Here is a 14,015-nt window from a genome sequence, read left to right on the forward strand (position 1 = left end):
TGTTAGTATAGTAGTGGTAAAAGTCATGATTTGCCTTCATCATCCAAGCCTTTTGAAAAAAATATCTATGAACATGGTGTGTAATCACTCAAAGTCACTCATAGTCTATCAAAAAACACTATGAAATTATTGGACTGTTATACTCTTGATTCTCTTCAAAGGTCTACTCTTGAAGTCACTGTGAAATGTGACTTTTAATAGGTAATCTCCATTAAAAAAAACTCTAAAAACAGCAAACAATATATTTAACATATATTAAATTCTAGAATTGTTTTTCACTGCTTTATACTTTGCTGTGAATCTAATGCATTTAATTTGATTTCACATTGGAATAAACATTGGAAAATTAAAAAACTGGGGAAAATTATGTAAATTAGGTTTTACAGCATAAAATGAAACTAAAATTTCAAAGAAAAATGTGAAAAAGAGGGAAAAAAAGGGAGAGGAAGGAAGGAAGGAAGCAATAGACCCATCAGAAGACAAAGACTGTCATACTGGATTAAGACTCAACACCTAGATATGTTATATTAAGAAAAAAAACCCCTCAAAACAAAGTGATTTTTTAAAAGTTGGAAGGAAAGGAATCAGCAAAGAAGTGAGAAGCATATTTAGGGGCTCCTGGGTGACTCAGTCAGTTAAGCATCCAACTCTTGGTTTTGGCTCCGGTCATGATGTCAGGGTTGTGGGATCAAGCCCCGCATCAAGCTCTGTGCTCAGTGAGGAGTCCGCTTGAGATTTTCTCTCTCCAGCTCCCTCTGCTCCTCCCCCGGCTCACACACACACACACTCTCTCTCTAAAATAAATAAATAAAATTTTAAAACAAAAACAAAAACAAAAACGAGGAACGTAAAAAAGAAGTCATGTGGGGTAGAAATACTGACAAGGTAACATTTAAGATTATAAACCGATAAAAATGATAGAGACATTATATATTAATAAAATGCAGTAGACGTAGATTTTGTATTTATAAATCTATTTTTATTAATCACAATAGCATGCAGATGCATTGAAAACAACTAGTAGAATTAAAGAAAGAGCTCAAAATAACTTTTGATAATTAGATCATATAAGAAAAAATGACAAATATCTATTGAATAATGCAATCAATAAACTTGATCTAGAGGCGCCTGGGTGGCTCAGTCGTTAGGTGTCTGCCTTCGGTCCAGTCGTGATCCCAGGGTCCTGGGATTGAGTCCCGGGTCGGGCTTCCTGTTGGGTGGGAAGCTTGCTTCTCTCTCTCTCCCACTCCCCCTGCTTGTGTTCCTCTCTCACTGTGTCTCTCTCTGTCAAATAAATAAATAAAATCTTTAAAAATAAATAAATAAATAAACTTGATCTAATAGTTCTATAAAGAACCTTAAGTTTTTCAATTGCAAGGATATAGATACTGTTTCTTTTGTCCAAATAATTTTACACCCCTCAATTATCATTCTTTCAAACAAAGCAGCATTTCTAAAACAGATTTTTTAAAAAGTGTTCATAAGAGTTTATATTAGGGGAAGAAAGTTTTTATGCTTAAATTAGTTTCAAGAAAGTTCATACATATTTTGTATCCCCTCTTGGAAATGTTATATATGTGTGCATACACATATTTATATATGTACTTTATATGATTTAATAGATTCAATTTATGTGTGTATGAAAGTATGTTCTTTCTTTTTATCCTTTGATTATGATGGTGAAGGCATCCAATTTCTTATCTCAGTCTATTTAGTCTCTTTCCTTATGTCTATCCTCTTTCTCAGAATCTTCAATTTCTATCTTTTACTACAACTCACCGGCCTTAAGATCTAAGAGCTAATAACTGAATGTGAATCAGTAGAAATCTGTCATCCATTCCAGAAAACCAATTATGGTTCAGCAGTGTGAATTTGTTGTACTGTAGATAGAAAATTTATATAATTTTACTATTTAAATGTAGTATGTCCTAGATTTCAGGTTATTTTTAAGAAAGTAGATCATTTTAAACAATGGATGAATCCAACATTATATTCAACATTCTCCTTTTTCACTTAACTATATTAAATGATAAGAATTTGCAAATATGTTGAGAAGTACCCCTTATTTAATACTTACTGGTATTTTTCTTCACTGTTTTCATTATTGCTCTATGACAGTTGTGATTTTCCTGACAGGTGTATGGGGAAGGTGATAAGTATTGCCAAAGAGCCAGTGAATTTATGTTCAAATTGTGTTTTGCTTAATAATGCTACTGAAAGGCAGTCCAAAGGACAGGTGTAGAAATCATGCCACAAAAAAATAAGGGCTAAATTCTAAAAATAAAAGCAAAAAATATTGATGGAGTATATAAATAAGAAAAATTCTTTTTATTTTTAACTGACTTCAGTCCATAATAAAACGATAGATAATACCAAGTGCTTAGTATTCGCCAACCAAGGTTAATAAGAGTTTTACATACATTATTGCCTTTGAGACTGTCAACAGTCCTTCAGGGTACTTACTATCATTATCACCATTCACAGGTAAAGGAACTGAGTTTAGGGCAAGAGATCACATTGGTGACGTCTTTTTTTTTTTTTAAAGATTTTATTTATTTATTTGAGAGAGAGAGAATGAGAGAAAGCACATGAGAGGGGGGAGGGTTAGAGGGAGAAGCAGACTCCCTGCCGAGCAGGGAGCCCGATGCAGGACTCGATCCCGGGACTCCAGGATCATGACCTGAGCCGAAGGCAGTCACTTAACCAACTGAGCCACCCAGGCGCCCAACATTGATGATGTCTTAAGGGCAGATGGGTCTGAGATCAGGGATTTATTTTTTCCTGAATGAATGTTCAGGCTGTCTTTAACTGCTATTCCCTCTCTGTGGGCCTCTGAGACTGGACCAGCTGAAGAGATTCCTCTAGAATTTCAGCTCCAGAAATAACTTTGTTGCTTTTCAGCAGTTGATTTTTTTTTTTTTTTTTACTTTACGGACATTCTGAACCACATAATTCATGGTATTTTCCAGTTTATATCAGGGGCCGGAGGATGTAGAGAAAAACCGGTGGCCAATTTATAGCAAGAGTATTGAAATTCTCATCTTGCTACTTCCTTTTTTTATTATTTGTTTTAGTTTTTCTGAAGCTCCTATGTCTTTGTTTACATATAACCTATTTGCAAAGTTTATATCCATTTGAAATTTTCCTACTTTCTGGAATTAGCTGGTATACAATTAAAAAACATACAAATGAACCACTGCTCTATGGGACCCTTCTCCCCATTAATCATTATTAAAGACTTCTATCACATCCTGCCAGGTGCTTCACCTTTCTTACAAAAGGATTCTAAAAAATTGTTAATTTTTTATTTTTTTTTATTGGGCCTTTCTTTATTACAATTACTCCCATGGTAGTGAATGCTGAAGGTGTCCTTCTTTCCTGTAGTTCTTGCATTCTTTAGAAATTGATAAATAGCATTTAAATCATTTACCTGCTTCAATGTCAGAAGCATAAAGAAGGCTGCATTACAGTTTTCTACACCCTTCATGGGCTTATGGGAACACATGATTGATACTTAGCCTTGCAAGTTTCCTTTGAAAAGATTTTAGCATCATGACCCTCTTTAGATTATGATACTGACCAGCTCAATGGTGAGTACCATGACCAAACAATGTGAAGAGCTATGATTTAAATGTTGAGCTACAGGGCTTTTTCCCACAATAGTCCACCTCTAATAGGAAGCTATTCATATTCTGAACACTACCATTTGATGACACAAGAAATGGCTTGATAAAAATCACCCAGTGATTCAGAGAATTTTGAAAACAAACCTAAAGAACTCATCAAAACTTTGAAATTCACAAAACAGTAATTTGTGATTATTTTTGCCATTGCTCCTACATTACATAGAAACTCTGCAAGTTGTAGAGAGCTAGCCAGAATGCAATCTTCTGAAATGTGTTCAATTTTTTTTTAAACAAGATTTCAGAATAGTGAATAATGTTATATTTCCAGTGTTTACTGAAACCTTACTCAAATTTGTAGGAGTGACATCTGAGTCAAACACTCACATAGGCTATTTTTTTTACTCACTAGGAAAAAAGTCTTAAAAATACATCAGTGAAATCCAGTATCACTATTATCATCATTTTTAAGAAAAGGTGTGACATCTAATTGTAACGAATATGCTAAAAATGTATTTAGTATCTTCTCTTTGTGGACTGAGAAAAAAATACAATTTAGCATTTATTGAACTCGGTTTCTCAAATGGTTATATATAAAACCCCATTTTTCTATAATATCTTGATTGTCCTAAGTAATAAAAATTTCAACATAACTTTTACTGCCAAGAGGCTTTTCCCTAGAAATTAATGTTCTACATATTTTGGTAAGAGGGGAAATATCAATAACTCTATATAGTATTCATTATATTTATGTCAGTAAACAACATTTGATATGCTTTACTGCTTCTTTGCAAGTTTGGCTTCCAACTCTTTCACCTTGACCCTAGGTAATCATTATATAATTAAGGTAAAGCTGACATTCCTCCAGGTCTATATTTATTCTCAAATAAAAGATGGTTTATAAAAAGATGGTTTATAAGCCAAAATTAATTTATTCTTTCAATAAATGTTTACTTAGTGTCTGCTAAATTCTTTGTAAAACAAATGAATAAATGAATGACTAAGTGGATGTGAGAATGAATAAATAATAAATAGTTAAATACAAGGAGGTTCCCTTGCCAGTGAGTAATATAAACAAGTTTATAGATAATTATCTTAGTGTTTTTTGGCTGCTATATGATGGCTATCTTCTTTCTGTGCCCTCATGTGGTGAAAGGGACAAGGGAGCTCTCTGAGTCCTTTTATAAGGGCACTAATCCCAGTCCTGAGGGCTCGACCTAATCAATTCCCGAAGGCCTCACTTCCTTTACGCCATCACACTGAGGTTTAGGTTTCAATATATGGATTTTAGGGACACAGATTTTTAATGTAGAGCAATAGTACCTTTCTATCACTTAAAAATATTTTCAAGAACTTATTAAACATATCTTTTGACATCCAAAATGGATATTTTATTAACATTTTTCCTCACAAAAAAACAATAGGGAGATTTCTTAGGATAGCCATCATTAGTCATACCTCTTAATCAGAGGTCCCAGGATGGGCTCTGCATGTATGTACATGTGTGTTCACAGAGGCATGGCATGAGTCACAGAGCTGTGCATCATCCACACGAATATGCATGTGTCCATTTTTTCTGGGGAGAGAGTTCCAGTTTAATTGGAACAGGGTTTTTGTGCACCTATTGTCTTGGCAAATTATTATTAACATTCCCTTTCACTTCCTTAGGAGTCCTGATTTGGAAGATAAATTATAGTATCACCCTACAAAGGAGAAACAAAGCATAAGACCGTTTATAAAGTGCCCCAGAATTCCTAGCAATCTCTGACGTGACCAGTTGAAATATCATTATATTACTGCTAAGAATGACAAAATACCGTCAATTAAATTCAAAGACCTCATCAATTTTAATATGAAACCCAATTTTTAGGGATATTCAATAATGGAAAAAATAATTGATTCTTAGAATCAATTACATATAATTTAGTTTAGAATGAATATATTTTTGAGATGGTTGAAAATTTATCTTTTAATAGAAGCATATATCAAAGGTCCTCCTTAATAACTATTAAGGGCCTTGCCCCACAGCTGAAGTTCTAGATTGCAATACCAAAAAATATTTCCAAATATACAGTTTGTAAGCTTGTAAATAACCACCCCCCCCTTATTTTCAATACCTTGAGTCATTACACATTTTCTTTTTTTCTCTAAATCACTGTTTTTTTGTTTTGTTTTGCTTTGTTTTGGATTCAAGAAATCTAAAGACTTTCACAGTGGGATTTCTTTGAATAATTAAAGAGAAATTGGGCCATTCCTGGACAGAGTGCTGTGCCCTCTGAATGCAGCATTTCATTCTGTCCCTCCTTCACTTGTCAGGAGGTCAAAGGATGGCTCTTCAGTGCACTAAGTGCAGTCAAATGGCCTTACAAGTAAACACCCTTTACAAGTGGAACCTCGAGGGAGACCATAACTTTTCTACGTTGAACTTCCCTGACGGGACAAGAAATACTGTGCCCAAGAGCTGGAGCCAGCAACGCTGAACATTCACCGCCAGACCTCCACTCCGTTTCCCAGAAATAATCAGATGCTGTCAGTACCTTCCCTTTCTCAGGTCTCATTTGTTCTGAACTGTAAGAACACAGTAAAATGGATATTTTATAAACAGGCATGTTTATCATTGTATAGTGATAAGAAAGAGATAGCTAGTAACATTAGGAAGTAGTTGCACTCTGAATAACAGTACCCAAAATGATACTTCAGCTGATCTAAAAGACGACCTAAGCTGAAATAAAAGAAATTAGAAACAGTGAGACTGTTTTTTTTTCCCTTTACACAGTATTTAAAATTTTAAAGGCATGAAATAATCTTAAAATTTATTAATTCTAATAATGGATTTTTAAATAAAAATACTGATTTTAGGGGTGCTTGGGTGGCTCAGTCGGTTAAGCATCTGCCTTTGGCTCAGGTCATGATCCCAGCGTCCTGGTATTGAGCCCTGCTCCCTGCGCAGCAAGGAGTCTGCTTCTCCCTCTGCCTCTGCTGCTCCCCCTGCTTATGCTTTCTCTCTCTCTCTCCCTCTCAAATAAATAAATAACATCTTTAAAAAGATACTAATTTTAATTATTAAATTTTAATTCTTTAAAATTATTATTAATTTATGCAGTCACTCTTCTTTTAAACTTTATTTTGTCAAAGCATAATTTTCAAAATTTAAAAACATGATCCTCAAATAGATATAGACTGAGGGGCACCTGGGTGGCTCAGTCATTAAGTGTCAGCCTTCGGCTCAGGTCATGATTCCAGGGTCCTGGGATCGAGCCCCACATCAGGCTCCCCGCTCGTCGGGAAGCCTGCTTCTCCCTCTCCCACTCCCCCTGCTTGTGTTCCCTCTCTCGCTGTGTCTCTCTCTGTCAAATAAATAAATAAAATCTTAAAAATATATATATATAGAATAAATACGTGTCAAATGTCAATATGTGATTATATTTAACTCATTAACTAATGAGATGTCAGTAAGATGGAAAGGCTGATTTCAAGAACGTTTGAGGAATCAGTGTTTGCATTGTGTATTAGAAAAGGCATTTAAGTAGAATATTAGAATAAGATTACTAGGTTAGCTATCACACTGGTTCATATCCTAAAGGACATTAAAACCATAATCTTTGGTGATATCTTTTCTGTTGGACAGATCTTTACAAGAAAGCCTATAACTTTCTAGAATCTAGGCACAGTTAATTAGCATGTAAAGACAGAACAAAGATGCATTTTTCTAGAAAATCAAATAATCCTTGGGTGGGCCTGTTAACAGGGCAGTGAGACACCCAAAGGACATAGAGATCTTTTTGCTTCATTTTCTAGCTTTAGGACATATTTTTCTTAATAGGTCCTTCTATTGGCAGGTGGATCATCTGAATGCCACTAAAAAAATCTACTTTGTCTTAATGATGAAAGTTGTCAAGACATTTGAAAATGATATGTAAAACGAAAGGAGTTTACTTAATAAAGGCCAGGAAGTTACTGTATCTACAAAGATACAAAAAAAAAAAAAAAAAGCTATAGATGACATCTGACAATTATTTTGAAATTTCTAAAACACTGTTTTATATATTTCAGGTGATACAATTGAAATCTCAAGAGAAAAAAGAAAACACACTTAAGTCATTATAAGAATATCTTGCACAAATCTTGCATATGTCCCAATACAGTGGAAGAAGGGAAAAATAACTTCATGGATTCAGACTGACTGGTGAGGTTAATGGGTTATGAAATGTGTAAGAACTTGTAAGATCAAGAAAATATACTTTGATAAGCTGAAAACTTGCTTTTCATATATTATATTGCCCTGGGAGTAGTTCTATCCTTATTAACAAATTAGTTTTCCTTATGATATGTGTTTTACACTTATAAAATTTCACAAAAATATGTGCAGGCAATAAAAAACATTGTAATGGGCTTCCTTCTGTACCTCCAGAAGTTAATACTCTAATTAATATGCTTTTTTGGCAAATTACAATGACAATGACTTTGTAATAATGCTATCATACTTATTTACATAGATGAGAGGTGCTTTCTAAGTTTAAAGTGATACATAAGCATAACTTATTATTAATTGATTAAAATTATTTCCCCACATAAAAATATATTTATAATAAAATATGTTTTCAAGCTTTATTTTTAAACATTATCATAAGCCCTGGTAACTTCCAAAATATTATTTTCTTTTGAAAATCTGACCATAGTGCCTTTATTCAAGTGTGTGTATGCATCTAGCAGTTGATCATTCTAGAACAAGAAACAGAAAATAAGACTGAAAAAATGTGGCATTAATGAATAAAATGATTGAATATAACTCATTTTCCACCATTTCACTTTCTTTTTACTTTTGCTTCCATATACTTTCAAATGGTGGACAAAAGAAACAAGCAATTGACTTAAGGCAGTTCACAAAGAGGGATGTATTAGTGTGAACCCCTGAGTTTATTTTCCTCAAGCTGGGTTAGAAGGATCAAAAAAATGTTACATTTAAGTCATCAACATACACTGACCTGTATTTTCTCTATATTTTAGCTATGTTTACGAATTAATTGAATTTGCTAGGTCACTTGAATTAACCGAAGTTGCTAGGATATGGTTTAAAAACATTAGTAATAATTTGCTTAATTGGTCAAAATTCATTTCAGGTTAGAAAATCAAAGTCGCTTTGATTTTAATGAATTATTGTTGCTTAAGAGTCAAGATTTTTGAAGTATGAAACTACTTGCTAGAGAGAAATCTATCTCTTCTTCCCAGTCCTATCCTTGATTTCTTTAAACATAAGGAAGTTATCAAACATTTTGTATAACTGTTTCTTTTTTATGTAAGGATTACATGTAATAATAATATTTCATGTTGAGATATTATTTGAGCTACTTTCTCAGTAATATAAACAATAAAATAATAACCATAATAATGACAGCAGTAAGAGGCACCTGGCTGACTCAGTCAGTGGAACGTGTGACTCTTGATCCCAGGATTGTAAATTGGAGCCTCACGTTGGGTATAGGGGTTACTTAAAAATAAAATCTTTAAAAAAAAATAGCAGCAATAAAAACACATATTCTATGCCTGAGATTAAGCTGGATGTATTGTATAAATTGTTTCATGCCTCACAATAATCTCTCAAAGTAGTATTAGCATCCAAATATTCAGATGAAGGAATAGAACATTAGGGAGATTAAATAATTTACAAAGTGCCCAGTTGGTAAATGATTCATCCAAAAACAAAACCTAGCTTTGTCTAACTATAAAGCCTCTGTTTTTTCATAAATCATAAACACAAATTAAAACAAATAATCTTTTTCATAAATCATAAACACAAATTAAAACAAATAATCTGTACTCACAAAGAAAATTACTTTTTCTATCACAACAGTCTATGCTATGTCCAAGTTATTCTGACCTCTTAGACGGCCAATTCAGTCTTTGATAAGTGATAATTCCATATATATTTGTTATAGAGGTGAACTGAATCTCTTGTAATTTTCTAGAGGGAGGAACTTTGCAAAGTATTGCTTAATCAAGTTTTTATCATTCTAGGATACTGTTCTTTGGCATACTCTTTAACTCATTAATGATAAATGTAAGAATTTGGGATTTGGGTCAGAGTCATCAATGTTTTAGTCATTTACGTGAGTTTGAGTGATCTTTTATTTTTTTCCCTCAAAAAGTAGCTCTAGATGAAAGATTTTCCTAGTTAGAAAATCTATAAAAATAATAAAAACTAATTTGACTTGTCTTGTTTACCATCCAGTCTTCCCAAATTCTATTTCAGATATGCCAGATAAGAGTATGATCCTTCCCTTTATTCAGAACACCAATGAACATAAATCAAAGACCGCTTTCAGTAAACTGTTATGCAGGGCAGAGAGAGTATTTTCACATTAAAAAAAAAAAGGCACAGATATTTCTAGATGGGCTTTTATTTTTCACACATTTCCAATATTAACAACTACTACTAACAAGCTAAGGGGTAAGTTGTTCCAAAGATAGGGAAATTAGCTGAGGGCTTCCTGTCAAAATGTGGCTGAGTTAGTGTTTTGAATTGAGATTTACACTTTAGATGTAAGGTGACCCTGCAGTATATATTCATACTCTAATTACTCCTGCCTCTACCTTGTCAGTTAATATGATTGTTGAACTCGAAGGGGCCTGCTTTAAAATATACATATAATGGAGCCTGGACTGATAGGAGTGAGATTTGCAATATAACTTTGAAAAGTTTAACAGTAAAATGAATGTGACATCTTTCTAAAACAGAAAAGCAAACTAGATGTGAATTCAAAAGAAACAAGGAAGAGAAATATGCAAAGGGAAAATTGATTGAAATTTAAATTGACAGTACTTAGTAGAATGAGTGGCACATATGGGACTTTAATGAATGTTTGAGTAATGAACGAATAAATTCAACGTAATAATTAATAGGACTCATCTATACTCTGAAGGGAAGTTACCCAGTGTAGTAAGAGCAATAAGCATGCAATTAGCTAGCTCTGAGTTTCTTCTCCTAGAAGATTCCCTCTCCACTCATCACTTTTTCACTTCTTTTGAAGACATTCTTGATAAAAGCTGTACTATAAACGGAGTGAAGACATACAACTTTCAAACACCAAAGCTCATTTTCTTTATGTTAAGAAATAAAGTATAGGCTGGCTTGCCATTTGGTTCTTCAGTTGAGTGTGTCAGAGGTGTTCTAAGACTTCAAGAGGCCTTTTGCACTCTGCTTTCTCTTGCTTCTTTGTGATCTACTGAAACCAAGAGCAGGTGACAGCCAGCCAACCTCAAACATGTGAGAGAGCCCAGCACGATCAGTAGAGCCACCTTCCCAGCCCACAAGTAATCACAGATATAATCCTGAGCCAGCCAAGACCCTTGTTGAAGTCTATCCAAATGATCTATAGACTTGTGAAGAATAAAGATAGTATTATTTCTCTGATTTGGGTCTCCAGGGAGCAAAACCTGCGCTATGGATTCCTGATCAAGTGATTATTAGGAAAATGTTATTAGGTAAAGAGGATTAGAGGAGGGAATATAAGGTTAGGGAATAAAGGCAAATAGGGGGGCGCCTGGGTGGCTCAGTTGGTTGGGCGACTGCATTCAGCTCAGGTCATGATCCTGGAGTCCCGGGATCAAGTCCCGCATCGGGCTCCCTGCTCAGCAGGGAGTCTGCTTCTTCCTCTGACCCTCATGATCTCTCTATCTCATTCTCTCTCTCAAATAAATAAATAAAATCTTAAAAAAAAAAAAGGCAAATAGGAATATCAGGTGGAAACTATCTTCACTCTGATCCAAAGGGGAAGCCTAAAGCACAAAAAACACCACAGAGTTAATCCACATAGAAGAAAGTGGTGGTCATTTCTTGCTCCAGTATAAGTCAATCATTGGTAGAGACCTTTCTCCAAGGGAGATAGGACTGGGAGAGAGTGGTTCCCACTTGGCCAGGGGATGTTCACCATAGAAGGGACAACTGAATGATCAGCCAAAACTACAGCAGCAGGGGATTGAGCACACCTGCCATAGAAGAAAATTGTGTTGGAACACCAGCAGCATCTGCTACATTGTTTTAAGCAACTAAGCAGGAATAACTAATACGATAACCATAATGCTTGAATCATCTCCTAGGCACTGATAAAGCTAATATTTTAACCATTCCATGATCACTCAGAGTAATATATTGTTTTCACTATAGGTAACAGGAAGCTAACAGAATTTTTTTTTTTTTTTTTTCCAGGAGAATCCTGTGACTTAAAAGAAGGTCTCCTTTAGGGACATTTTGATAAACTGTAATGGGAAAATTCAAATAACAGAGAGACCAGTGAGAAGGACATAGTGATATTCTAATTGGAGACTCAGAGAACTGAACTAATCTGCCTTAAAAGGATTGCTAAGGAATAAAGGAAAAAGACATGGTGCCTTAGTCTGTTTAGGCTGCTATAACAAAACACCATATATGGTGTGGTTTAAACAACAGATACTTGGAGATGGACAAGTCCATGGTCAAGGTGCCAGCCAATTAGCTTCCTAGTCAGAGTCCTCTTCCTGGGTTGTTGCCTTCTGGCTGCGTCTACTTATATGACAGAGAGCGATACCTCTCTTTCTCTTCTTAGAAAGCTACTAATCCCATTATGAAGGTCCTACCCTCATGACCTCATCTACCCCTAATTGCCCGCCAAAAGCCTCATCTCCAATTGATTTTGTTACATTAAGGATTAAGGCTTCAACCTATGATTTAGGTAGGGTGGGGGAATGTATTCCAGTCCATAGTACATGGCAACCAAGTTGATCTGGAAGGCTAGGAAGAGGAATCTGTCGAAAAGAAATTAAAGCCGACTATCCCTTTATTCTTCCTAGTTGGCAATATAGTAATGAATAGAAAGACTTCAGAAGTGAGAATTGATTTTCAGGGGAAGATTGTGAGGCTACTTGGGGTGCTTGGGTGGCTCAGTTAAGCATCTGCCTTTGACTGGGTTCATGATCCCAGGATCCTGGGATCGAGTCCCACAAAAGGCTCCCTGCTCAGTGGGGAGTCTGCTTCTCCCTGTACCTCTGCCTGTCTCTCTCTCTCTCTCTGTCAAATAAATAAATTTTTAAAAAATCTTTATAAGAAAACAGATTACAAGGATACATTTGGAATTTCTGAACTGAGCTGTTTGTAGGTAATATGCCCAGGTATCAATATCTGGATAACAATATAGTACAAGCATTTGAAACATGATTATAGAGCTTGGATGAGATTATGTTGCTGAAGATTTAGAAATAATTATTAAAGTTTTAAAAATGAATCTTTTCAATTTAAATTTAGGATGATCATTTTGAAAAGATAGGTGCCAAGGGTGGAGTTCTAAAAATTCTGAGATGTAAGGATCATGCAGCAACTGTAAAATGAAAAATAACACGTTTCATTATGATAAGTCTTTGATATGTGCTAAAGTCTATGTGAATATTTCAAGTTGATGATCTTTTTAATCCTCACAAAAGCTTGTTGGGTAAGGTCTAATATTTCTACTTTACATAGGAAAAAAACAATTGGAGGGGTTAATTATTTGTCCAGGTTCACAGAGTTATTAATTGGATGAGTTAGGATTTGAACACAAGCCATTTGGCCCCAGAGCCTGTGTTATTGATATAGGAAAAAAATCATCAATATATGTTTCATCATGACAGCTATACATCTACAATGTTATCACTTATGTCTGTCATTCTCTCATTACAAGATTATATGAGAGTTTATTTAGTCACTGTTTTGGACTTTAACCTTTTCCCATTTTTAGAAAATATAAACACGGTTTGATTAGCATTTTGTTGGCCATTCTTTGGTAAATATATCTTTTTAATTTTCTCACTTATCTATTTCTTAAAATATATTCTAGAGGATAGAGCTGCAGGTACAAAAGTTTACAAACTTCTAAAAGGCCTTTACTATGTAATATTAAGTTATACTAAAGAAAGATTGTATACATTTTTTAGTTTTTTTATACAAAATCAGTAATTTTATGGAAGTAATTTCATTAGCATAATGGTACAGAACTTGTATTGAAACAGTTTTAGGTACAAACGTCAGTTCGAGTGAAAATGCTGAGGCTGGCTTCATATATTAAAGATGTTGGTAATCTGAATAAGAATAGCAAATATTACTATAATGTCAGGCATAATTCAAGGTGCTTTTTTATTGTTTTTTTTTTTTCACCTAATCTTCAAACCCTGTAATGGAGATACTGTTATTTTCATCATTTTACAGATGAGGTTACTGAAAAACAGAGAAGCTAAGTAATCAGTCCACAATCACACATCTAGAAAACGTCAGAGCCAGGGTTCAGACCCAAAAATTCTTTTCTGCAGGGCTCACACACTTAACCTCTATCATTAAATACTTTGGGAGAGAAAGATGACAGGGAAAATTCAGAAAGCTGTTGGGGA

Source organism: Mirounga leonina, unplaced genomic scaffold (genome assembly GCF_011800145.1).
Source record: "Mirounga leonina isolate KUSES-001 unplaced genomic scaffold, KU_Mleo_1.0 Mir_172, whole genome shotgun sequence".
Lineage (NCBI taxonomy): Eukaryota > Metazoa > Chordata > Mammalia > Carnivora > Phocidae > Mirounga > Mirounga leonina.